Source organism: Miniopterus schreibersii, assembly GCF_964146895.1.
Source record: "Miniopterus schreibersii genome assembly, chromosome: 5".
NCBI lineage: Eukaryota > Metazoa > Chordata > Mammalia > Chiroptera > Miniopteridae > Miniopterus > Miniopterus schreibersii.
Window position 1 is genome coordinate 52,177,826 of NC_138106.1, and position 25,034 is coordinate 52,202,859.

At 38.7% G+C, this 25,034-nt stretch overlaps 1 protein-coding gene across 2 annotated transcripts in view; it reads left to right on the forward strand.

Moving 5' to 3' along the window:
* LSAMP (limbic system associated membrane protein) overlaps positions 1 to 25,034 on the forward strand; it is a 1,857,927-nt gene that overhangs the window by 915,189 nt on the left and 917,704 nt on the right. The window lies entirely within an intron of this gene.

A 25,034-nucleotide genomic window follows, 5' to 3' on the forward strand; every position in this document is an offset into this window, starting at 1 on the left:
GCAAATTATTTTACCTTTTGAGGGCTTCAAATTTTCCACTAGTGAAATGAGAGGACTGTAACAAATTTTATTCTATTTCTATCATTAAATCGTTACCATTATTTTATCTTCTGTTGGGCAAGGCAATTCGACACTTAAAAGTTCTGTCTTCCAAGTATCACATGATCTCACTCATATGTGGAATATAATGAACAAAATAAACTGATGAAGAAAATAGATCCAGAGACACAGAAGCATGAAACAGACTGAGGGATCTCAGGGGGAAGGTGGGGAGGGGGGAGTGGGTGGGGAGGAATTAATCAAAGAACTTATATGTTTATAAGCATAACCCATGGACACAGACATTGGTGTGGGGAAGGCCTAAGGATGGAGTAGATGCAGGGTAGATGGGGGAATCAATGGGGGAAGGACATTGGTAATACTTCCAACAATAAAGATAAATTTAAAAAATAATTTAAAATAAATAAAAGCAAGAATAAAATCTAAAATAAAATAAAGGTTCTGTTGTCAAACTATTTTTTTGAGTCTTCAATCTAATAAATGTCTAGGGCCCATATACATAGATGGCTATTCTTAAATCACAAATGAAAACACAGTAACTAGCATTAGTTATCAAGGATAGTTCATGAGATTTGGGGATACTATTATTATTTTACGTTTTACAGATAAGGAAATGCAAATATGTAAAGTAACTGCCCAAGGCCATACACCTGTAAAGGGCTGAAGTCAGAATTTGAATATGAGACTCTTTGCTTTAGGATACTACACTTTGAATCTATATGCTGTGCTGACACCTTCTGAGTTTTTCATGGTGGTGGGCTGAGCACGCCAAGATATGAAAACATTTTTAGCAAAATTTGTTCCAGAGGTGCTGAGTGGATCAACTCAGTCTCAGTAGAATAGAGATGTTAGGAAATAATGAGAAGTGATAGGGTGATGCCATAGAAAGTGAATGATAACTAATGGAGAGAGCACGGTGGAGATAATAGAAGTTTATTATTAGGCAGAAATGAACTCTAAATGCTGCTTCCCAGGTGTAGGGTCTTGCAACCGTCATTGAACTGCATCTCAATTCTTCATCTATAAAATGCTTATACTATTATAAACTTCTTAGAGTTATTGTGAGGATTAAATGAGATGATATATATAAGGTGTCTAGTGACTCTACACTGGGGTAAAGGGCAGGTGGTTATTCAGGGAGCATCGTGGGAGATTTGCAAGGGTAGAAATTACATGTTCAAAATAGTTTTTATCACAGTCTTAGAATACATTTGTCATTATTCTTTGGATGCCTGAGCTAAGAGAGCTTCCTCTCCCCGCCTAAATTATAAACCCCTTGAAGACAAAGACAGTCCTTCTATGGTATGAGGCCCCACACCAGCCAGGTGGCACTAGGTGTACGGTGGCAAAAACTTCCCACTTGGAGAGTGATGTTTTGAGGGTATCCCTGTAGCTCGGTGTACGGGGAGGCAACAGGGAGATAGTGGGGAAGGGGAGGTTAGCTGGGAGACTGCGGGGGACAAGAGAAGCATTTCCATTTTAACATGAAGTCAGCAGTTCAGAGTCTGTATTGATTTGCTTTTTAAAAGAATATTAATTCCCCTTTTAAAATGTGGGCGAAAGACTAAACAAATTGGACCTTAGATTTATTTACTGAGATGCAGTCCCTGATTATTCCCGTCTTTAAATCATCCCTCCGCCACGCAGCAGGCCCTTCCAAGCATTAATATTAATGCTGCCTTACTTCTGGTAGAGGCTGTGCATGTGGCATTTCATAACTCCCATGTCAATGTAAAAAGGGCCTTATAATCTCAACTCCAGCACCTTTACTCTGCCCTGTGAGGAACAGGAAAATTGGATTATACAAAAAAAAGATTAGAAAATTAATACTATTTGTCTTAAGAGAAATAATCATCTGTGAGAATGTTCCATATTTCTACTTGGGCAAAAGGATGCTTAATGTCCAGTTTCATTTCTGGTCACACTTGTAATTATACAGACATAGTTTTAATGCTGTTTTTGAATTGAATTTATCTTTTCCTTCATCCACTTAATATTTATTGAGTGCCTGGTGTGCACCAAGTTGGAGACAGTCATCAGCCAATGTTCCCAATCTCAGTCAGGTACAATTTGGAATCTGTTTCTCTCCATCTAGTAGAAACCAGCGACACAAGGTCAAACTGTAATTAGCTCACCCAAGTGATGATAATTGAGCACCTTTATAAATCAGGTACTGCTCCGAGTCCAGGGTCTCTCTCAGGGAGCTATCAGGCTAGTGGAGGCAGCTGACACGCAGGGAGGAAACAGGGTGAGAAAGGCTATGTGCACTGGAAACTAGTGGTGGCAGTTAGCTAGGGGAATGTCATCGAGGGTGAGGCGGAAGGTATTGCAACACAAAAAGCATCATATGAAAAAGACAGGAGGCAAAGGAGAGTATGGAAAATACTAATAGAGAAATGAAAGTATGTGTGAATGTAAGAATAGAGTGTAGAAGCCAAAAGCGAGAGGCACAGGAGGCTGGAGAGACGAGCAAATTCCAGAAGGCATGAGTGTGGCATGGCACATCAGGGAGTTTGGACTCCTGGCGTGCAGGGCTCCAGCTGGTCCTGCTTTATTTCTGTACCCTGAGTGCCTAGTGAAGGCTGAGTAAGGAAGGGCTCCGGGGGTGGGTGAATCAGCGGGAGGTGTGACAGAGTGGGACAGGGTGGAGGTGGGGATGGTGAGGGTGTGAAATGGTTTTTTCATTCAGAAAAAGGGCTCTGGCTGTGTGGAGCATGTGCTCACAGGGAACAAGGCTGGGGCCGGCGAGCTTGTTAATATTCTTGCATTAATCCAAGCAAGAAAATACAGAGTCTAAACTACTGAGAATGGGGTTTTTCCCCTTTGGAATAGGAACACTTTTTTGCAGTCTTCTGTGTAGTCTTTATATGTTTAGGTTTTTTTGTTTTTCTTTTTTGTTTGTTCATTGGTTGGTTGGTTTTTTGTGAGGAATTCTCAGATTTTTATATGTTCCTTTTTGCTTTCTCCCTCCTTGTTTATTGTCTCTAAAATGTTCTTACTTGGTCCCAGCATCAATATCAGGCACCCAGTAGACACTCGAAAGATAAGTTGTGTTTTAGTAACTGAGCATCATCCTGAAGTATTTACTCTTTAATTCTACAAACATTCCCCTTTTCATGTATCTCATTTAGATAATCATTTCTAGCTTGGTGTTGAGCTGTGGTTCCGAAGCACCTGCTTACACTACGATCTTTAAGTTTCAAATCCATATTAATAGAACTCTTCTCCAGTCCTTGCTTTCTGCCAATATTGTCTGCTTACGAGTTCCAAAAATGATTGAGTGGCATGACACCTCTGCACATCTCAACATCCTGCATGTCTTTGCTTTTCTGGCTTGTATCCCACTGATGAAATCAGCACTCTCTGTGCTCCCTGGAAAGGACAAAGGGATTTTCAATTTGCAGTGGGAAGTTATTTCCTGTTTAAAGCCCAAAGTGCCCGAGATTTCCACCTTTCAGCTTACCGAGAAGCTGCCTGTGTAAACCTATCCTACAACGTCCATGGAGGCAGTCGGAGCAAACTATTAGTGTCCTGAAGGCAGAAAGAGCAAAAAGAGAGGTCATATTCGGTAGCATTTTCAAGAAAGAAATGCTTTTAGTGCTCAACTAAAAGGATGGGATGTTTGATTACTGAGCACTCCAGAAAAGGGAGTTTTGATAGAAGGAAAGGCAAATACGAGGCCCAGAGGGGAGGGAGGCATGAAGATCAGGAAACTGTGGCCATAAGGTCAGAGTGGAGAAGTGGTAGGAGAAGGAAGAGAAGGCTATGTTTAGGTTGTGGGATTTGTGTGAGGGACTGGCAGGTCTGCTTTCACTTGTCTGAGAAGCAGGTGCAAAGCGGAAAGGCACTGCTAAGGGGCAGGCTCTATGTCCCCTGGCTAGGAAAAGGAAACTTTGCATGGGGGGTGGGGTCTTTGTAATGATCCTTGATCCCTCACGTGGAGTGTGAAGGGCATCCCAGACAGCAGAACAGTGCCTACAGGTGTAGACCTGTCAATGTATCAGGGACACCTGGGAATTTTAAAATAAGTGGTTTCCACCACCGTGTGTGCTGCTCGATGCTTGATTCATTACAGGTCTTTCATTTTGTGAGGCAGAAAGACAAAGACTGAGCAAGAAGCCAAAAATCTCAACGTACCCAAAGGTGAGCCAGAGGAGTTCTGTGCAACAGGATGGGGAGGGGGTGACTGCCAGCATCTATCCCTCAATCATCAAATGTAACTGTGTCCTGGAGTTCCTTGATCTGCTTAATCTTAGGTTCTAACATTTACATATCAATGGTCTCTTCCGCTCATGTATTTTCATTATGTTTACTCTATTGCCCATTCCTCTTCATCTTCTGTTTCCCTTCTATAATTTCCCCTGCCCTCTGGATTTTAACTTTTTTAAATCACGTTGTTCCCATTTTGACCTTATATAGGCCTAATTCTGTATCTATACGAGGCCATGATAGTTCATGCTGTGAGCTTACAAATTTTTTTTAAGCACGAAGAGGGGTCATGAGACATGGCAAAGGGATGTTTTTTCTTGCAGCTGCTGCTCTAGAGGGCTGACCAATTTCCTCTCTCATTATCATTGAAAGTTTTTTTAGAGAAAGGAATGGCCAGATCTGTGTCTGATTACAGGCAGGAGGAGGGCTAGGCCGGGATGGAAAAGGCTGAGGATGGGAGGAGGGCAGGAGTTAGGTAGGGCTGGTGGGCAGTGCCACTCAGCCTATTGAAATGCCATCTGCTTTGTCACCAAGTGGCAGAGACCAACAATTTGCACAACATGATTAGTACAGGAAAGCAAATTAAATAGTTATTAAAGCGAGGTAATCAATTGGTACCTGGTGGTAGACTGTGAGAAGATCTGTCAGTCTCCTTTATTAATTGAAGAAATGCCTTCAGGGGAGCCCTTTCTAAGTATGCCTACTCAGTTACACTGAAGGCCCAGTCACTTAGCAAGTAACCTCTCATTATTATTAGCAGTAATATAATAATAACAACAGTAATATTAATAACAAATATTTTCTCTGGAATGGTAACTCGTAAGGGTATTTATTATTATTACAACAATTACTTTTATTAACGTGAGAAATGTATCTCTCTCATGCTGGGCTCTGATTACTATTTCTATGAATACTATATATTCTTTAACTTAGGCAGAAGAATTTGTTTAAGAAGAGGCTTTTCTCCCCCTACTCTGAATCTGTTTGTGAGAGAGAGGCATGCCAACTGAGAAGAGGCTGATGCATGTCATCAGTGGAATGTTGCATTCTCAAATTGTGGGCAAGGCAGCTGTAATGTCACTGAATGCTCGATGGGTATAAATGAATTCTGAGCTTTCTTTCATTTATTTCATTCAATCATAAGCAGGATTTCAGCATCAAATAAGGAATTGGTCTGGTTCTTTACAGTTCCTTCTAACTGAAAATCAACAGTTCTATATTTATTGATGCCATAAGAAGAATGCCCAGATGACCAAGAGAAAGGCATGTCACTGATGGAAATATAGCACTGCAGGATTCCTGCTTCAAGTCATTATAATCAGAACTTCTTTTAGTGAGCTTCCTAACCCTTGGCCAGTGAGGACAATGTCAGGAATACTACCTCCCTCCATCAAAGCTAATGTTTGGGTTAAGGAAGAAAGTTAAGGATGACTCTCCTACTGCTTAGGACATTCTGTGACCATCTTAAGTAGGATACAAATACCAGATATGCGCAGCATGCAATTTAGAGAAACTCTTAACAGTCAAAATCCAGAATGGAATGAAAAGTTGTAGGCAGGGAAGTTTATGTGTGTACGTGTGTGTGTCTATTTATCTCATATCTTACACTCAGACATACACACAAAGACACACACAGATTCCCTTCTTTGTCTGACACCGTTTTCTTCCTATTTGTCTCCAAGAGAGAGTTTTTGTACCAGTTTGTGAGCCACTTCCTTTCTTTGTCCCTTGTGAATAGACACCTTCTAGGCCAGTGGTTCTCAACTTGATCTCCACTTCAGTGTGCCTATGAATCACTGGGGATATTGTTTAAGTGTAGCTTCTAATTCAATACACCTTGGGTGAGGCTTGACATTGTGAATTTCTAACAAACTCTTAGGCAATGGAGATGGTGTTGGTCAGTGGACCACCCTTGGAGTTGGAAGGCTCTACATCAGCCTACTTTTCTGTTTTACTTTCCCCTTCTAAAGGTGACTAAAGAAAAACAATCTTCCTCTCTTTCCTAGCCTCCACCAGAAGTGGAGAGAGAAGGGCAGCTGCATGGCTGAGTATATATGATTTACAACAGGAGTCGAGATGATAGTAAACTACTTCTAGTTTACTGTCAGCCTTCTTCTCTGGCCTCACAGGTATGCTCATTTCAGTGTCCAGAGGCAGAGAATGATTCAGAATCTCATCAGTCCAGCAACTAAATGGTTGGTGAAAGTGGATTAACTTTTAAGACTTGGCATTCTGTAAACCCACATACCTGAAAAACCCTATTGGTCAAAGATCTCAAGACATATGCTTTCTTATGCTATTAAGAAGCATTCATCTGCAGGACCGTTACTACCAACTTGCAGGAAATTTGACAGTGGGTGTTACTTTCTTCCTTATAATTTTTATATAATCTTAAACTTCTTTGCAAGGCATACTAAAGAACTGTGGAAAATGAAGGAAAAAAGATGGAATGGTAGAGAGGTTGTGCTACTTAGATTGAAATTACCGTAACTGAGAAATGAGAGGGAGGGGTAAGGGATATAACATTAGATTTCAGAAATTCAGGGATGGTAGTTCTATTGTCTATACTGAAAAGTCTTTGAAGGAGTAACTTAGAGGAAAAAGATGGAAACAAGGAATATGGAAGTTGGACAAATTTCCTGGAGAAGCAGAATCAAGGGCAAATTCTAAAGGGCTGATGGAGAGGAGAGCAGTTCACAGGAAAGTACTGTGTGCTTTGCTTGATCACAGTCTGTTTGATAACTTGCCAGGTAAAAAAGTGACCAGGATAAAGAACTGAGTTTCTAATTCAAATGATCTGTTTCTACACATAAAATTCTATTTCAGTAAAATATGTTGAGGGTAAGAAGTTCGCCTTAATCTTTGGGTCCCCAGAGCCCAGCATGGTACTTGGCACATAATAGATGCGGAATAAATGTTTGTGGAATGTAAGGACGGGTAAATGAATGGTAATGTACCTTCAAAATTCTTAGCTATGAGCAAATCCCAATGTACTGAGTGTTATTTAAAAGGGACAACTATTGAACTGGTATTTATCATTGTTATTTGCATTGATAGAAAATTAACGTATATAATATCTTTTAATCTGTGTCTTCATTTGTTAAGAGTGAGGGCAAGGAGGAGAGTTAGGATAAAGTGGAGAAGGTGTAAAGAAAAAAGAGATACTCTTGTTAAATGTTCTTACCATACACAAAAAATCAAACAACAACAAAAAAGGGTAGAAGAAAACTTTTGGAGGTGATGGATAGTTTATTACCTTGATCATGATGATGGTTTTATAAGTGCGTACATATCCCAAAACCATCAGATTGTATACATTAAATATTCCCAGTGTTTTTTGTATATCATTTATACCTCTATAAAGCTGTTAACACACACATATTCTCACACACACATACGCATTCACACACACACACACACACACAGCCCTGGCCGGGTAGTTTAGTTGGTTGGAGCATCATCTTGTACACCAAAAGGTTCAGGCTCGCTTCCTGGTCAGGGCACATACCTGAGTTGCAAGTTCAATCCCCAGTCGGGGCTCCTATGGGAAGCAGCCAATTGGTGTTTCTCTCTCATATTTTTCCCTTCCTTTCTCTCTACGATCAATAGACATATCCTTCGGTGAGGATAAAAACACACACACAGCCCATCTGGGTGTGGCTCAGCTGTCCAACATCAACCTAGGATCCAGGAGGTTGAGGTTTGATTCCCAGTCAGGGCACTGCCCAGGTTTCGGGCTCCATCCCCAGCAGGGGGCATGCAGGAGGCAGCCGATTAATGACTCATCATTGATGTTTTTATTTCTCTCTCCCTCTCCTTTCCTCTCTCTGAAATCAATAAAGATACATTTAAACACACACACATACAAACAACAATAGTACACAAGAAAAATGTATAAAGAATTCAAAATAAAAAAATATTTGGCTCTGATACTTATGACTTAAATATTGATGCTTTATTCATGATCACAGCCACCAAGAAAACAGATGAGAAAAGAATGCTCCTGTGGAAATAACATTTGGCCCTCTGCTGCTCTTTTTTTTTTTTTTTTTTTTTGAGTGAGAAGAAAAACCTCTAGGTGACTAAAATGCATTCTTTCAAAAATATTTTAACCTTCTGGAATCATGACATGAGATAGAGACATTTTAAAAATATTATTTGGATGTAAGGAGGAGAAATCCATCCAAATGGCAAAGATTCTAGCTAACTCTGTCTCCCCCCCATCTTCCCACCCCTAATAAGAGCGAGGAGTCAGGAAGGGCACAGCTCAGGGAAGAGCGCCACCAGGAACCAGCCCACGGTGCCCTGCATCTGTGTTCTGTGAGCCACAGTGCTCTCTTTGATTTCAGCCACACACACACACAAACTATAATGCATTTCAGCATAAACACAGAGAGAAATGATTGTTATCAAGTGAATGATATTTGTGAGAGAGACTCAGGGACAGAGCTCTGAGGAGATATATCAGATCTCCCCAGAGACATCAAATTTGGGTTTACATCCTGGGAGAAGATGTAAGTGACTTTCTTTATAACCATAATCATCCTTCCAATCTCCCATGTGTTCCTATTATCTCCCTCTAAGTTTCTGTCTTCCCATATCTCTTTGCATCTCATACCAAGAAAACTTCTTGAATACAAATTCAATCATCTTTCCAACAGCCCTGTGTTCCTAATATGTCCAATTAGGTGTATATCTATACTTTTGAAAAGCAAGCCCAGATCTTCCCAACTGCCACCCATTGTACTTCAGTGTTGGGCCCAGCACAGGTCATTAGTGTCGGGCCCCATCTGAGGTACCAGCTCTGAGTGAGGTGCCAGCAAACACATTTGATTGCTATAGGGAACAAGGTTAATTGCCCTCCTCAATGCTTGCACACAGAGAGAGGCAAGCGTGCTCCGCCTGCTCACAAATACATGAAAATCAAATTACCCGGCTAATAGGCTAGATGCGGTTTGGGTTTTTATCTTCCCTTTTCTAATGAACACAGAGCAGGGAAGGGTTAAAGATGTTACAGTTAGCTCACACTGAACAAATCCTTTTTTGATTCTAGAATGTTTTTAGCTTCATCTTTAAAATTTGTTGTTTATTTCATTTTTTTGTTGTTTGCAGGCTTAGGAAATTAGTCATTTTCTCAGAGAAAATCAGAGAGTGGGGCATAAATCATTTGATCTCTAGGTCATTCATTTTAAATTATCTCAAAGTTCTGCTCACTTCCCAAAGTTCTTATCATCTACTGACTGAGGAAAGAATGAATGGCTACACCCTTCTTGCAGATAGACAGCTATTCACATAATTTAAAACCCCGCTAGACAAGTAATTATACATCATCTCCTTGGTGCGTCTACCAAGAATGCAGGCAGAGGCTGTTTCAGATGAGGTGGTGAATCGGGCCAGGGTACCCCATTAAAAGAGCTATGTCCTGCTGTCTTTACTTGCAAAGGAAAAAAGTGCTTTCATCAGAGATTACCTAGCAAGTAGGCGCTATATATGAATAAAAGGATGAATAATGTTTTCAAGTCTCCTTAACATGACAATTCTAAAAGAAAGTGGCACAAAACATAAAAAAGTAGGGATATAAGTCAACTAGTTGGAAATTAGAATAATTTAGATTATCATGGTATCTAAAAAGCTGCATGACCTCTTCAGGCCGAATATTAATCCCTTTTCATCTGTAGAGAGAGGAGAGTAATAATTCTGTCTTTCTTGTCTCCTTTGGAAGTTGGCCTTGGCATGTGTGGAGAGGGGGTTAAATAATATCAACTTAATGACTTGAACATAGCAAGCATATTTTCATACCAAACATACAACATTAATAATAATTAAAATTTCCCCCCATTTTAACTGTTCAGACACATACAGCTATCAATTATTAGAGCTTCAGATATTTGTTATAATGAGTTTTACCACATTAAGCTCATATTCCAATTCAAAATAAAAATTAAAAAAATAAAGGTGACACTTCAACTAAATTTTTTACTTTAGGCTGATTATATGAAAACTGCCTTTTTCTAATCTATATACATAGTTCATTTTAAGAAGGGCCCTCATCTTCTTTTCAAAACACCACTTGCCACCTCTACGTGCAGGTCACAGAAGGTACAGCAGAGCTCCTCCATTCAGTTGATGGGGCAGGGCAAATCAACTGGCTCCAGCCGTCTTCTCTGCTTCAAGAACCCACAAGGTCCTGAGATAACCCAGCTCTGCAGCATTGGGAGTATGAGCTGGCAGAAAGGAGGTGACCCTTAATTTTTCACCTCCATGCACACATGGCACTGTGGATAGAATGGCGGAGCACAGGATTCACTTCATGACTGTCACTGATGTAAGGGACAGCTCTTCTTGCGAGATGCCCTCTTGGGAGCCTAGCACTGGAGCCTCCAACCCCAGCTCATACATGATGAAATCATCAACAAGGCTCATGTGCAAGATGACAAACCATGAGTTTTGAGCCCAACTCAAAATATGTTCTTGTAAGAGCCCACATATGTCCATTTCCAGCATTTGAAAGAGAAAACTTATGCACATGTATTCATCTACCCACACCTTCTGTAGTTTCTCAAGGGCAGTGTATTTATTTTGGAATATTCATTTTTTTTTCTTACAACTTTCAAGTGTTTTGTCTCCAAGCGTACAGAAAACATTCAAAATCTCTACACACTGAGGGAAACCTGGGCAACGTGATAAAACCACTGCGAAGCACTCTGGTCAGTTATGTGTAAAGTACAGAGGAGAAAGGGATTCTTAACTCTACCATAGCGGCCAGTAGTTGGGAAAGGTATCAAAAAGGGGGTGTCATCTGAAAAGTGACTGAGCAGAAGTTTACAAAGCAAGAGAAAAGAGGTGGGGTATTTGCAGAACTAGTCATCTGGTATGTTTTCACTCTATGCTGCCTCTGGTGATATTCCTGGAGGCAAATTCTGAAAAAGAGATGGAGATCTGGTTAAGAAAGACTTTGCATAGGTATTGTTTACTTATTCAAATGATAAAGAAAGACTAGTATGGGTTAAACTGCATTCTACTTAAATTCTCTGTTGAAGTCCTAGCCCCCAATATGCATCAGAATGTAATTGTGTTTGAAGATAGGGATTTTAAAAAGGTGATTCAGTTGCAATGAGGCTGTTAGAGTGAGCCCTAATCCAATCTGACTGGTGTCCTTATAAGAAAAAGAAATTTGGATTCAGAGATATCAGGGCTGTGCACATCCAGAGGAAAGACCCTGTGAGAACACGAGAAGGCAGCTCGTCTGCAAGCACAGGAGAGAGGCTTCAGAAGAAACCACACCTTGATCTAAGACTTCTATCCTTCAGAGCTGTGAGAAAATAATTTTCTGTTGTTTCAGTCACCCAGTCTGTGGTATTTTGTTATCACAGCCCTAGAAGATTAATACAAAGGGCTTTATCATCAAAGGAAGTATTTTCAAATAGAGGATTGGTGTGTTCAAATCGGGCCTTTAGATGTCTAAATTTGTTGACACTGAGATCCTTTAATCATCTCAATAATCTGAGTTACTTTTGTTTTGTTCTGTTTTACAATCTCTTTTTAGGACCTTAAAAAGAAGTCACAAAAGATAACTTAGTTTTCTACTTTAACCAAAATCAATGGGTCTAGAAATGAAACCCAGCCTATTCAAGCCAGTTAGTGCAATATTTATTCAGTATACCATGTAATATTTGGCAGTGGGAAGGGATGTGATTTTTTTTTTTTTTTTTTTTTTTGGCAAGAGGAATAGAACTATTGAGTTTGTAATAAATAGAAATCCTTTTACCTTTCACACATTTTCATAATTTCCCTTGCTGCTTCAGCTAATTAATTATCAATGCTATTTGTGTTTAGACAAGGAGGTTTGTCTCCTTCACAGCCCATCTGCTTCTTGGTAACCTTGCTGTGAAGTCATTGCAAAGCTGAGTTGCTGATAAAGCTATCATCTCCATGGCAACCCACTGCTATGTCACAAACACAGGAGTGTGACCTCACTGTAGTTAAAAGGAGAAACCAAACTGGTGTCTGTTGGTGAGGTGATAAGAGTTTTTAATCAGACACACAGTTGTTTTTTTCAGAAGTACAGGAGGGAAGGAACCTTCTAGAGGAATGTTACTGCAATAACCTTGCTGCTAATTACTAAATATTTTATTTATTTTCTTTAATTTATCTTTATTGTTGATAGTATTACAGATGTCCCCCTTTTTTCCCCATTGATCCCCTCCATCCCACATCCACCCCACCCCCAGGCCTTCCCCATACCAATATCTGGGTCCATAGGTTATGCATATAAGCATATAAGTTCTTTGATTAATCCCTCCCCACCCACTGCCCCACTCTTGCCTTCCCTCTCAGATCCCTCAGTCTGTTCCATGCTTCTATGTCTCTGGATCTATTTTGTTCATCAGTTTATTTTGTTCATTAGAGTCCACATATAAGTGAGATCACGTGATGTTTGTCTTTCTCTACTGGCTTATTTCACTTAGCATAATACTCTCCAGGTCCATCCACACTGTCCCAAAGGGTAAGAGATCCTTCTTTTTTACAGCTGCGTAGTATTCCATGGTGTAAATGTCCCACAGCTTTTTTATCTACTATCTACTGATGGGCATTTGGGCTGTTTCCAGATCTTAGCTATTGTAAATTGTGCTGCTATGAACATAGGGGTGCATAAGTTCTTTGTGATTGGTGTTTTGGGATTCTTAGGATATATTCCTAGAAGTGGGATTTCGGGGTCTAATGGCAGTTCCACTTTTAAGTCTTTGAGGAACCTCCATACTGTTTTCCACAGTGGCTGCACCAGTCTGCATTCCCAGCAACAGTGCTCCAGGTCTCCCCTTTCTCCACACCCTCTCCAGCACTTGTTGTTTGTTGATTTATTGATGGCAGCCATTCTGACAGGTGTGAAGTGATACCTCATTATGCATCACTCTAATGATTAGTGACTTTGAGCATTTTTTCACATGTCTCTTGGTCATCTGTATGTCCGAATTACTAAATATTAAATGAACATTTTTATATTAAGAATAAAATATAAATGTGCAGTTGGTTATACTTGGGTGAAATGTCCTATGTAAACATGATACTGATTCAGAGAGGTCTTTTCTGGTTCATAAAGTATGAATGTCTCCCTCTTCAATTATCTTTGCTTTTATTTGAATTGTCTTTGTTTTTGTTTCTCCTACAACAACTAACATGCAGTGCTTTAGAATCTGCCAGATCCAAAACACATGACCATTGTCTCCATTTTACAGATGATGGAACTGAGGCTTAGCAAGGAGGAGGGACATGCCCACGGGCACAGCTGGAGGGGCGGAGCTAGGTTTGGAGCCCAGGGCTGTGCCAGCTAAGCCAGGCTCTTCCCCACCCTGCTCTATTATTGCCTCCCTACATACTACCCACCCCTCAACATAAGCTTTGCTGTACATCCTCTATGCTGGAAACAGCATTTTCAGAATGAGAATTTAATTTCATAAAATCTTACTAGTTATTAGACATTGATGAATTTTTAATAAGAAAAGAATTGCAGGATACCAGAATTGATTTTGTCCAACTGTTTAATTTTATAAATGAGAAAACTTTGTTAGATAGTAAAGAACTGTTACCCAAAGCAATTCAAGGATTATCTGCTGCAATTTTGATTGTTTAGAATAACAGTTAAAAGTTTTTCATGTGAAAGCCTGTGTCCTTCCCTCTTTCTCTAGCGTGTGAAAATGACTGGTAGTGGCACAGCTTGCTTAAGTGGGTTCTCCATCAGAATGCCTCTTGACAGGTCACCCCCAAATCACCAAAAGGGTGCTGGTTCTGCTCAGACAACTTCAAGGCAAGTCCTCAGTCTTTCACTTCTAACCAGAGGGCCTCTTGAAATCTCTCAGTATTCAGACTTTCTGGAGCCACTGATGGGAAAAGCAAAACCAACCAACAAACCAACCCACCGACAGAAAACCAGCAGCAACAAAGTGGAGATGTGGTTTTAATTACCAGTGTTGTGATTGTATTTACTTCTTTGACATGGTCATTTAGGATGAGTCTCAGTTCCTTAAAAAATCATCTTGAACTTTATTCATGAGGAAAAGTAGTACCTCATTTATTTTATTAACTGGGATTAACTGCGAACAAATTAAATTAAGCATGGGTCAAATTCAGTGATTTTTTTTCTCTCTGCTGCTTTATCAGCTCTATACAGGTTAATTTCTTTAACATCCAGCTAATGCGACGTTTATTTATCCTGCAAACATTCTAACTGTTTTGTCATACATATCCCAGCAAGGATGACACTCCAGGTGTGATATTTACCAAGCTGAGAAAGTAAGCAGTTTCTTCCTCACTTATTGCATCCATTTGTACAGCAGCCCATATACTGCAGGGGAACTATGACATGTAGCCAAAGAGTGTCTCTCCTAGAGAAAGAGCAAAACGCCGGAGGGAGAAGGTGAATTCTGAAATCGACCCACAGGAACTGTTACCATAAGTTCTCATCAGCTTATTATTTTCTTCCTTGGATGGCTGGTTAACTAGTTCCTCAGTGGTATGACACAGGCAGTAAAGAGCACAGCCTGGAAGTGCTGCATCTCTCCGGCTGTCAGAGAGCTAAGGCAACGACATTCATCGAGTATTGGTTGTGTACGCACGTTATAGGGACTGGAAAGAGAAAACCAGAGGGAAGAGTGTGTGCAGCCAGCACCCTAGAATTGTTTACAATATGGGAGGCAGGCAAAACCAAGATATCTAACAGCACGAACAAAAAGAGTCAAATATTATGCCAGTTATCATGTTTCAGAGTTTCTGTAAGTGCTAGGTGTAGGAACAAAAGACATCAGAGGGACCCCATATTAAGTGGTAATTTTTAAACAGGTTACTGGAAAAAAAAATCTATAAAAATAACATATTCTGAGCGTTTGGTGTGTTCCAGGCACCATGCTAAGCATCTTACATTCATTTAATCTTTCAACAAATGTAGGACATGGGTTTTATAGTTTACCAATTAGAGATTGGATTGACCTAGGCATAGCAGGATGGACTGACATCCCTGCAGCTTTACCCGTGATTCCTTCAGATTCAAATATTTATTTTTCTCTTTTCTTGTGTCGTTGAAGAAAGACACTTAAGCATGTGTTGCTTGAGAGTACATTCCCTCTTGGAATCTTCCACCTTTGAACACTTTTGCCTTCTAGAAATTAACTGAGTTGTACAGATAGACTCAGCAGGGTTAGAATACTGATAGAATTGATAGATTTTATTTTTTATCCATATACCTGGGTACTTAAAACTACAATTATTTATAGACTGCTGTTGAGATATCTTTGCCATTATATAACATCCACCGATCTATAGCACTCACATTTTTCAATATAAATAATTCACTCAGTCTACTTGCTTGTATTGTTTTGTGCACATTTCTCTCTGGAAACATTAAAGAAAGAAAAAACTTGGATAGTTAAGAGATTTCCACTGGGTGTCCTTGTAGCTACACAGGTTAGCTTCGGAAAGATGGGAACAGGAATTATTGGTTGGCCTTAAAGTTTAGATTGTAAATTGGAAGCAATAAGAGACTCCCAAACATTACTTATCAGAGATGTTGTATGAGCTAAAAGAGTTGTTTAACTTTTCTTTAACTATATAAGCACATATAAAATTTATATTTTAAGAGAAAAAGCAGAAATGGGATTGAACTATACCCTTATTTTTTTCCAGACAGCACTGCACCTAGGACATTAAGTATATATTATAAATAGGTTTTATTCATATTCATCACTGCATAGTGATTTAATCAATTTCTTTTATGAATTTAGGTTGTTTCTAGGATTTTTGTTTTTTTAATGTCTTTATTGATTTCAGAGAGAGGAAGAGAAAGGGAGAGGAAGAGATAAAAACATCAATGATGAGAGAGTCATTGACCGGCTGCCTCCTGCACGCCCCCCACTGGGGATCCAGCCCGCAACCAGGGCATGTGCCCTGACCTGGAATCGAACCTTGATCTCCTGGATCCTAGATCTATGCTCAACCCTTGAGCCATGCCAGCCGGGCTAGGGTTTTGGTTTTTGATATATAGTTTTCTGTGTTTTGCTTTGCTTCACTATTACAAAGAATGTTGCATTGAATGTCTTTATACACATATTTGCAAAATTGGTGAGTATCTCTGTAGGATAAATCTTTAGAAGTCCAATTGTTGTGTCAGAGCATAAATGAGTTTTACATTTTTATGAATATTATCAAAAGCTGTACAAAGTTCATCAATTTAAATCTCCACCAAGATATACCTAGTGTTTCAATACATTTCTCTTAGTACTCGGTAATATAAAAGTTTTAAATTTTTACCATTTTAATGTGTAAAAAATAGTGAAAATTTTAGGTTAAATTTCTTTAATTATGAGTGAGTTTGAACATTGTCTTATGTTAGTTGAACACTGGTGTTTTGTGTTTGTGTGAATTGTCATTTTTCACATTTTCCTTTAAAAAAAGTTTTAAATTTTATCTATAACATTGTTTAATATAAAAAATATTAGTCCTTAGACTATCATATGGCCTAGAGATACATTTCCCAATGATCATTTGTTTTTTGACTTGGTTTCTGGTAATTTGAAGAGTGGCAGGGGTTTTCAGTTTTTATACAACTTTATCAATATATTTTTTTCAACCACAGTCTACATTCAGTACCATTCTGCACCAGTTTCAGATACATAGTTTCAGATTTGACTTCCTCCAAATCTTAGCTATTATAAATAATGCTGCAATAAAAATAAGGGTGCATATATTCATTCCTTTGAATTAGTGTTTCAGGTTTCTTCAGATATATACCCAGAAGTGGAATTGCTTGGTCATGAGGCAATTCCAATATTAATTTTTTGAGAAGCCTGCACATTGTTTTTCATATTTTTAATTTTTTTTTGTTTTAATTCTCCACCTCCGAAATTTAACAACAAAAAAATCACATATTTTTCTTTTGTCCTTATATAGTATCATTCCTATATTTTTCTCTTTATATAATTATTAATTCATCTATTTGAAATTTATTTTTATGTAATACATAAGAAAGTGATCCAACTAATTTTTTAAAAATATGTCTTTATTGATTTCAGAGAGAAGAGAGAGGGAGAGAGAGAGGAACATCAATGATGAGAGTCATTGATCCACTGCCTCCTGCACACCCCCCACTGGGGATCGAGCCCAAAACCCCTGTATGTGCCCTGACCTGGAACCCAGCCATGACCTTTGGCTCAACCACTGAGCCATGCCGGCCCGGGGATCCAACTATTTTTTTCGTCAGTAGCCAGTTGTCCCAACAACATTTGCTACATCATTTACCTTTTACTCACCTTTGTTATGCACTAAATCACCTTAGATATTTAGCTCAATATATGATTTTTCTTTTTAATTGTTCTCCTGATAATCTAAGCCAGTACAAATTATCATAAATTATTTAGATTAATGTTTTAATATTTAGTAGTGCCCCAGTTTTTTCATTATTATTTTTTATAATTATTCTGACATTTCTACATGATTTTGTTTTCCATATAAAACTTGACATCATCTTGGCACTTAAATTGAATTGTGCTAATTTTATAGATTAATTTAGAGGGGAAATGCTATTATTACAATATTGAATCTTCACCCAGGCATAATGCAGGCATTTCCATTTATTCATTTTTAATTCCAAGGGATTACTAAATAGAGTATCTTTTTAATATATTCTTCCCTTAGTTTTATTCAGAAGCTCTATAAATTCTTAGAGAAAACTAGGTTGTTCATTGAATGCTAACATGTTTTGTTTTTCATGACTCTTCCCATTTTCCTGACATCGTTGCTTTATCTTTTTTTCTCATTTAACCTTGGAAATTTTTAAATTCCATAGCAAGGAATTAATTCTTTCAAATTCTGAAGACTGCCTTTTAGCTGTGGAGGGTAAATGACGCAGTATTTGAATAATGGCTACTATTATAAACTGTATAAAGCAGCTGCCTCACACTGCTTTTTACTGATGTACAATCATTACTAGTGCAGGATTGAGTGATTTGGATGAAGTTTACTTAAGGATCACTGTCATTATATATTTATGAATAACAGCAAACACTATTTAGGATAAGCCATTCCCTGAGAATTGACATGCCACATCAGGGACTGGATGATAGAATTCCGAGGCTTGTGTTTATGGCACTAACAATCTGTTTCCTAAGCCAGCCTCTGCAAGCTAATGATCACAGTCACTAACCATTCTATTCTCATTTTAATAAAAATTGCAATGGGAGGAAAGAATAATAAGAGGGAAAAGGTGATGGATGCACTGCTGAGGCGATCTGTAAACAAATAAAATCCATTGAACGGTATTTGGGGGAAGAACAGAAAAAACGGGCAAACCTGTGGCAGCAGCGGCAAGATATTGCCATTTATACTCTTGTTTTCCCATGTGTTCTAATCCCATTTATCCAAAAGAGAGGGAACGTAGGGTATCTCTGTACATAATAATCAAATTCTCCTGCAATTTTCTCTATTTTTGTTGGTGGCGGCGGTGTGTTTTAATGGGGTTACAGTTACTACAGCCCTCTATAGCTACTCAAGTAGCCCAATGTTCTTTTTTATTACCAAACTGTTTATTTTGTCAGGGAACAATTTTACTTAGAGTGGGAGGTACTCTGATCCTGTGGGGCACACAAAAAAACAAAGGATTAAATTAAACTTTTGTCACTGGCCAACAGACACAGCTTTATGAGGAAGAGAAACAACAATCTACCTGCTCCCCACCCCTTCTTACTGTTCCTCAGTCTTATCTCTTGTCCTGGGGCCTGTTCCCTACTGCCAAGTCCAGCATTGCCAGCCTCTACGGGTCAATAAATAGTCTTAATCCTAAAACAAGGTGAACAGAATTCTTTTGGGTGTTTATTGGGAGTCTGATATGTCTTAAACCTGTATTTTATCCACTAACCAGGTCTAAAGCTGTCTAAAGTCTGGTGATTTTTATTATCTGAAACATTGTGGTGGTGTAGTATTACCCTCTGGAAGGTTCTGTTGGTGTTGCCTTAGAAAAAAGGGATTGGAAAGACCGAAGAGACAAGTATCAAGCCATGTCCCATCCAGCCCTTTTTTCAGTGATCTAGAACCACCACAGCCTCAGGGTAGAGGCCAGGGGTACTGAATAAGTTGCCCGAACACTACACAGCAACAGTGGGGCATTCAAAGCCAGATGGTTTTAGGCTTCCTGGGGCTTAACATGGTGAAGATTCGTTTTTTGAATGATGGCTGCGTGGTTGTGAGATGCTAATTAGCAGGAATGAAAATCTCTCATGGAATGTGTATCATTTCTCAGAAAATACAGAAGATGTGTGCATTTAATTGAAAAATGGTAGAAAACATAGAACTATCACAAGAGCCCAGGATAAATTACCAGAATAATTTAGGTTTCCCAGCCTCTCTGTTGGGCATATTGGCAAACACTTGCTAGCTCTCATCGAAGAATGCCCCTGGAGAAGACGCAGCTGTGTTTCCTCTCACCTGGCAGGGCTGCAAGTCTGCTTTCTGGGAATCCTCTGGGACCTAAAACCGTCCTTCAGATGTCTAAATTCATTTCAGTAACATTAATAATTCAGAAATAAACCAGAGAGCAATAGCTTTCTATTGTCCCCTGGCACTGTCCCAGCTGGTCCCATGATACATTCCACAGAAATGACACATTCAAGGTAAGTTAGGTTTGTCAGTCCAGAGAATAATCCAGAATAACAATAAAGCTATTACATGACTGTTTAATTCTCCACACAGTCTAACTGTAGATAAATTTACCTTGTATCTTTCTTCTTCGAGAGAAAGGTGATCAATAAGTAAAGCTAATCGTGCTGTTGGTGTACCACCCGTGACCTCCTTTGCTCTTAGGATAAAGATGGAACTTTCTTAACTGTTGAAACAACTTCCAACAGTTGTCAACAGATGGGCCAAAAGGGTCTTGCATAGTAAGGCCTCTACCAGTATCTCCAATCTCATCTTCTACAGGTTCTTCTTTACTTCCTGGTATCCGGCCACATTCACCATCTTTAGCCCCATGTCTTCATGTTACTTCCTGCCATTGCCGGGCATTTTCATGTGACATGCCCTCTACCTAGATATCTTTCCTTCTTTCTGTTCTTTATTCTAAAACACCGTTTAGGTCTTGGATTAAAAGTTAATTTCTTGAGAAGGACCTTGGATGTTCCTGAACAGATCAAATAATATTATAGGTTTTCAGAACACCATATACTTTTCTCTGGTGGCACTCATCATTGTTGCATTTTTTACATTTATGTAAGTCAATCTGTGTCTACTTTTCTCACTGGACTCTAAGCAAATCTAAGAAGAGAAAACTTGCCTGTGTTGTTCACTACTGTATCCATAGTGCCTACAGTGGTTTCTGGCATATAGTAAGTTAACCAAAAGAGGGGGGTGCAAATGGATATTGACTTTAACTAATGTCTGTATCTCCATCAAAAATGCTTAGGATCTTTGGGGACCAGAAAAACTCCTGCGAAAAGGTTTCACTGGCTTGGCTGCAGAGAATACATAGGATATGGGTGTTCTCTGCTGCCCTTTAAGTACACATCAGCAGAGCTAAATGCAAGATGCTGAATTCAGGAGTGGTGTCCACACAAGAGAATCAATATGAGTCAACAGTTGCCAACATAACATTTCAAAATCATCAAGAAAAGAGTGGCAAAAACCCTATCAAAGAATCATAGAATGTTAAAACTGGAAAGAATTTCAATATTATGTAAAAATCATCTGCCTCTATTAAAAATGTGAAGCCAAAGCCTCGCAGTGGAGGAGTAGGAGACGAATCAAAGGCTCCTTACGTGCAATGCATGCTTCCTTTCCCACACCATTCTGCATCAAAATAATATTCACTCTCTGAGATACTTGGACTTTAAAAAGAAATTGGGGAAAAGTCAATGGAATTCACATACTATAAAAAGATAATTTGTAGCTTTGGCTTTTTTTCTTGCCATACAAATGGAAAAAAATAAAAATAATGACTGAATATTATCTCTGAAACTTATTATGTGGAGAATGGCAGTATGGCAGTCACCCAAAAAAGCTTTTACTGTTTTTGGAGTATTTGTTTGGATACATTAAATCTTTTTTTTTTTTTTTTTTTTTTTTTTTTTAATGTAAAAGGCAGTCCCTCTCCCTACTCTCTCTAAATGACAGATGATAAATGACATAGATGGGAATTATAGATCAGGACCCCATTCCAGAAACTTGTCAATCATCTTTTCAGGAATTCTCTGGGCTTTATGGAAAGTTTTGATTTGTAGCAATCTGGTTTCAGGGAGTTAATTTAGCCAAGGTTTTCAGCATACACATGTAAATATAATTCTTCCATCTATAGTAATTTGATGACCTAAGTTCTAAAGGTGTATTATTTCTATATTAAAACCAGAAACTTCAACATTGAGTTTGATAATAGAATGAAGTCTCTACCAGGCCACAAAAAATAAATTAAAACATATATAAATAAAAGAGAGAGAAAAGTCAATCACCTAATTTTCTATAAGAATAAGGCAACATCTGATAGAATAACTATGTTGTGAATATAATTTGGATAATTTGGCTTAAACACACACAGGCCTCTGAAAAAGACTATAAAGAAATATGATAGCATGATTCTTTTGGGTGTTTTTTGTTTCTATTTATTTTTCAAATTTATTTTTTATTATGTTATTTTTATAATTGAAATTACTTTTTTCAACATGTCAATTAACATGGCAAATAGATTGGAATAAAATCCCCTCTCATATCAAATTTTCTATTGCAAATCTATCAATCTAGGTTTGATAATTTGTCCTTTGCCAACCCCCAATTCAACCAAGGAAGTTATGGCAAGACATTACAGGGATGGTGCCCAAAGAAAGTATTCAAACAGCAAAGTGTGTTCATCATAAATAACTTTTAACCAGAGGTGGATTATTGTCAGACCCATAACACATAAGCCCCTCATTTTCATGAGCCCCTTTCTACTCCCTTTGAGGGACCTTAGTAATGTTGTATCCCTAAAAAAGGAATTCACTTTTTCAAAAAAACAATGTATACGTGTTATGGTACTGAAAATACAATTCTGATCCTGCTTTTATTAAAGAGAAAAAAAGTGTAGGAAACTCCATTTGGTCACTTCTTTTGGCCATTAACTTGAATCTCAGTGAATGAATGTTATCTGTCTCACACTTTTGACACTTTCAGTCTTGAGTATCCTGAACAAGTTCATGCCTGAGTGTTCTCTATGTTATCTGTTAAACATCATCCACATATGGTCCAGCTAGTGATAGATTGCTCTATATTTAGCTGATACAGCTCTAGAAATATCTGTTTTCTTGGACCTCCTTTTATTTCCCCCAATTAGTTGATTTTTCTATGTTCATTTTCCCCCCAGAAAAATGTGTGAAATCTTGCATATGTTTACCTATAGAAGTGTGTTCCACTTCCATATCCTTAGTTTCTGGCTTTAGGCAACAATGTGCTGAATTTACCCATGTTGCCCTTGGTGCTACAGTTCTCAGGGCAACATCTCAGTACGAAAAGGAGTTGGTAACCTACCTACCCTCACGTTTCATAATGGCTTTCCAGGAGACAAAAAAATAAATCAATTCCCGACTCCTAATGGAGGTCCTTTTATCTTCCTCATGTCCTTGTTCACTGTTTCTTTTGTCAAAGCTCAAGGGGCCGAAAGGCTAGCGGCGGACAAGGAGAAGCTCTGTATCACATTGAATCTCTGACTCTGTATGGTCAACTTCAAAGGTGCCATATCTCTAGGGAGAGATGAAAAGGATTCTCTATTTAAAAAAAAAAAAAAAAAGAAAGAAAGAAAGAAACTTTACAAAGGCAGCCTTTAGTGGAGATGGCAAGTGGCCCTGGAACAGTCTCGAAAGGTTGATTCTTAAAATGAACTTGACATTGACTTGACACTGAAAGATGAAAATGGAGCTAGTGAGACACTTTCTTGCCAGGGAGATGCCACTGGCTTGGCACAGCTTCTGATGAGAGGCCACATTTAAAGGATAAATTTCTGTCTGTACTAACTGTCAAGATAAAATGGCTCATATAGCAATGTGGCCAGTGGGAGCCATTCTCCCGAGGGAGCCAGGCCTCTCTGTCCAAGGGGCTAGAAAGAAAGAGGAAGAGCCTTTGGGATACCTACTTCTTTTCTGTTGTTCCCTAAGCTCAAAGAGAAAGTACTTGAAGGTTTTTATTATTTTGAGTCATCCTGCACCGTCTTGCCAGGCATTGTAATTCTGCAACAATAGCTCAACATAAAGGGATCTAACAGAAAAGCTATTCTCTGGTAACAGTAGCTATTAGATCTTGAGCTCCTTCTTTGTGTCTCTGGACCAGTTTCATTGGATGATCTGTATCTACATCTGTATCTGTATCTAAATCCATGTCTATGGCCATGTCCATAGTCATACCCCTATCTACAGTGATAGCTGTGTTGATCTACTATCCCCATGATGTCCACATGCTCTCCATGTGATCTCTATTTATTCTTCACACTAACTCCATGAGATAAGCATTGCCTTTTCCCATTTTTCCAGTTGAAAAAACTGAAGCTTAAGGAAATTATGCAACTAGATTTATCTAGTAAGTGGTAGATCTGGGGTCTAAATGTGATCCAACCACATATATCATGATGCCACATACAATCTGTTCTCTTTGCCACAAGTTATCATTTACTTTCAGGACATGACTGTTGGTAAAGATAAGTATTGGCCATATTATGCCCACACTACAAAAGCAGCATTTAGATTCCAGAAATCTGTTAACATAAGAGACCATGACAATCATGCATGACCCATAGAGAATCATGCTGAACAACTGGATATTCCAAGTGTTAGCGCCAGTGTTGGTTCACAGAGTGAGTCTTCTAATTAATGCACTGCAATGCAAATGTTAAATCTACTTCTCACTGCACCCCAAGTCTGCCTTTTCTATTGAGAATTTTTGTTTGTTATTGCTAACATCAGTAATTTATAGGGCTTCTGAAAGAAAAGGAAAGGGAAGAAGAGTTGGATGCTCTATCTAGATTCAAAATCAGAGCGAACTATTGCAAGTATTGACCTGAAGGTATTGTACCAGTTATTGACAATAAATAAGAGTGTCTGAGGAGAAAGCTAAAGTCTATTATGTAGCATTGCACATGCTGTAGTGAACCTGGGAAAGACAGGTGTGAGCAAATGATGGCCGGCTCAGCAGGTTCCTAGAAGATGGTAGATTCAGAAAAGTTTTAGATTCACAGTTGTGTCCTGAGTTGTATCTAATGAACACTACATTCTGAAATCTTTGGGCTGAAAAGATGAAAAACTGTGGGTGTTAGAAATGGGTTCAGTATTTGCTTTCATGCCTCATTGCATAGCTCTTAACCTGTTGTAGATTGCATTTGAAAATAAAGGACAAAGTGTAACAGTGACTTCCTAAAATGTGAGAGTATTTGTTTCTGTATGCATTTTCCTCTCCAACTTCATTTCTATGATAAATTCTCTAAAATGCAGAAAATAATTTACAGTGTTAGTATCACAGCAGCAGCAGGTCTGTGTGGGTCGGTTGTCAATTTATATCTAAAATAAATGGCATCTTTCAAGGATGAAGGATGGGTACAGCAGGATGCGTGGTTATATGTGCTCACTGTTGTCAGGCTGTGTTTTTGTGTCAGCATTTCTGTGTAAACACACTTAACCGTACTGAAGCTAGCACACGTAACCATTTAAAAAGAGTGCACACAGCATAACTTTGTACACACGCCTACTCACATCTCACAGAAAGGTAAGAAGGACTTA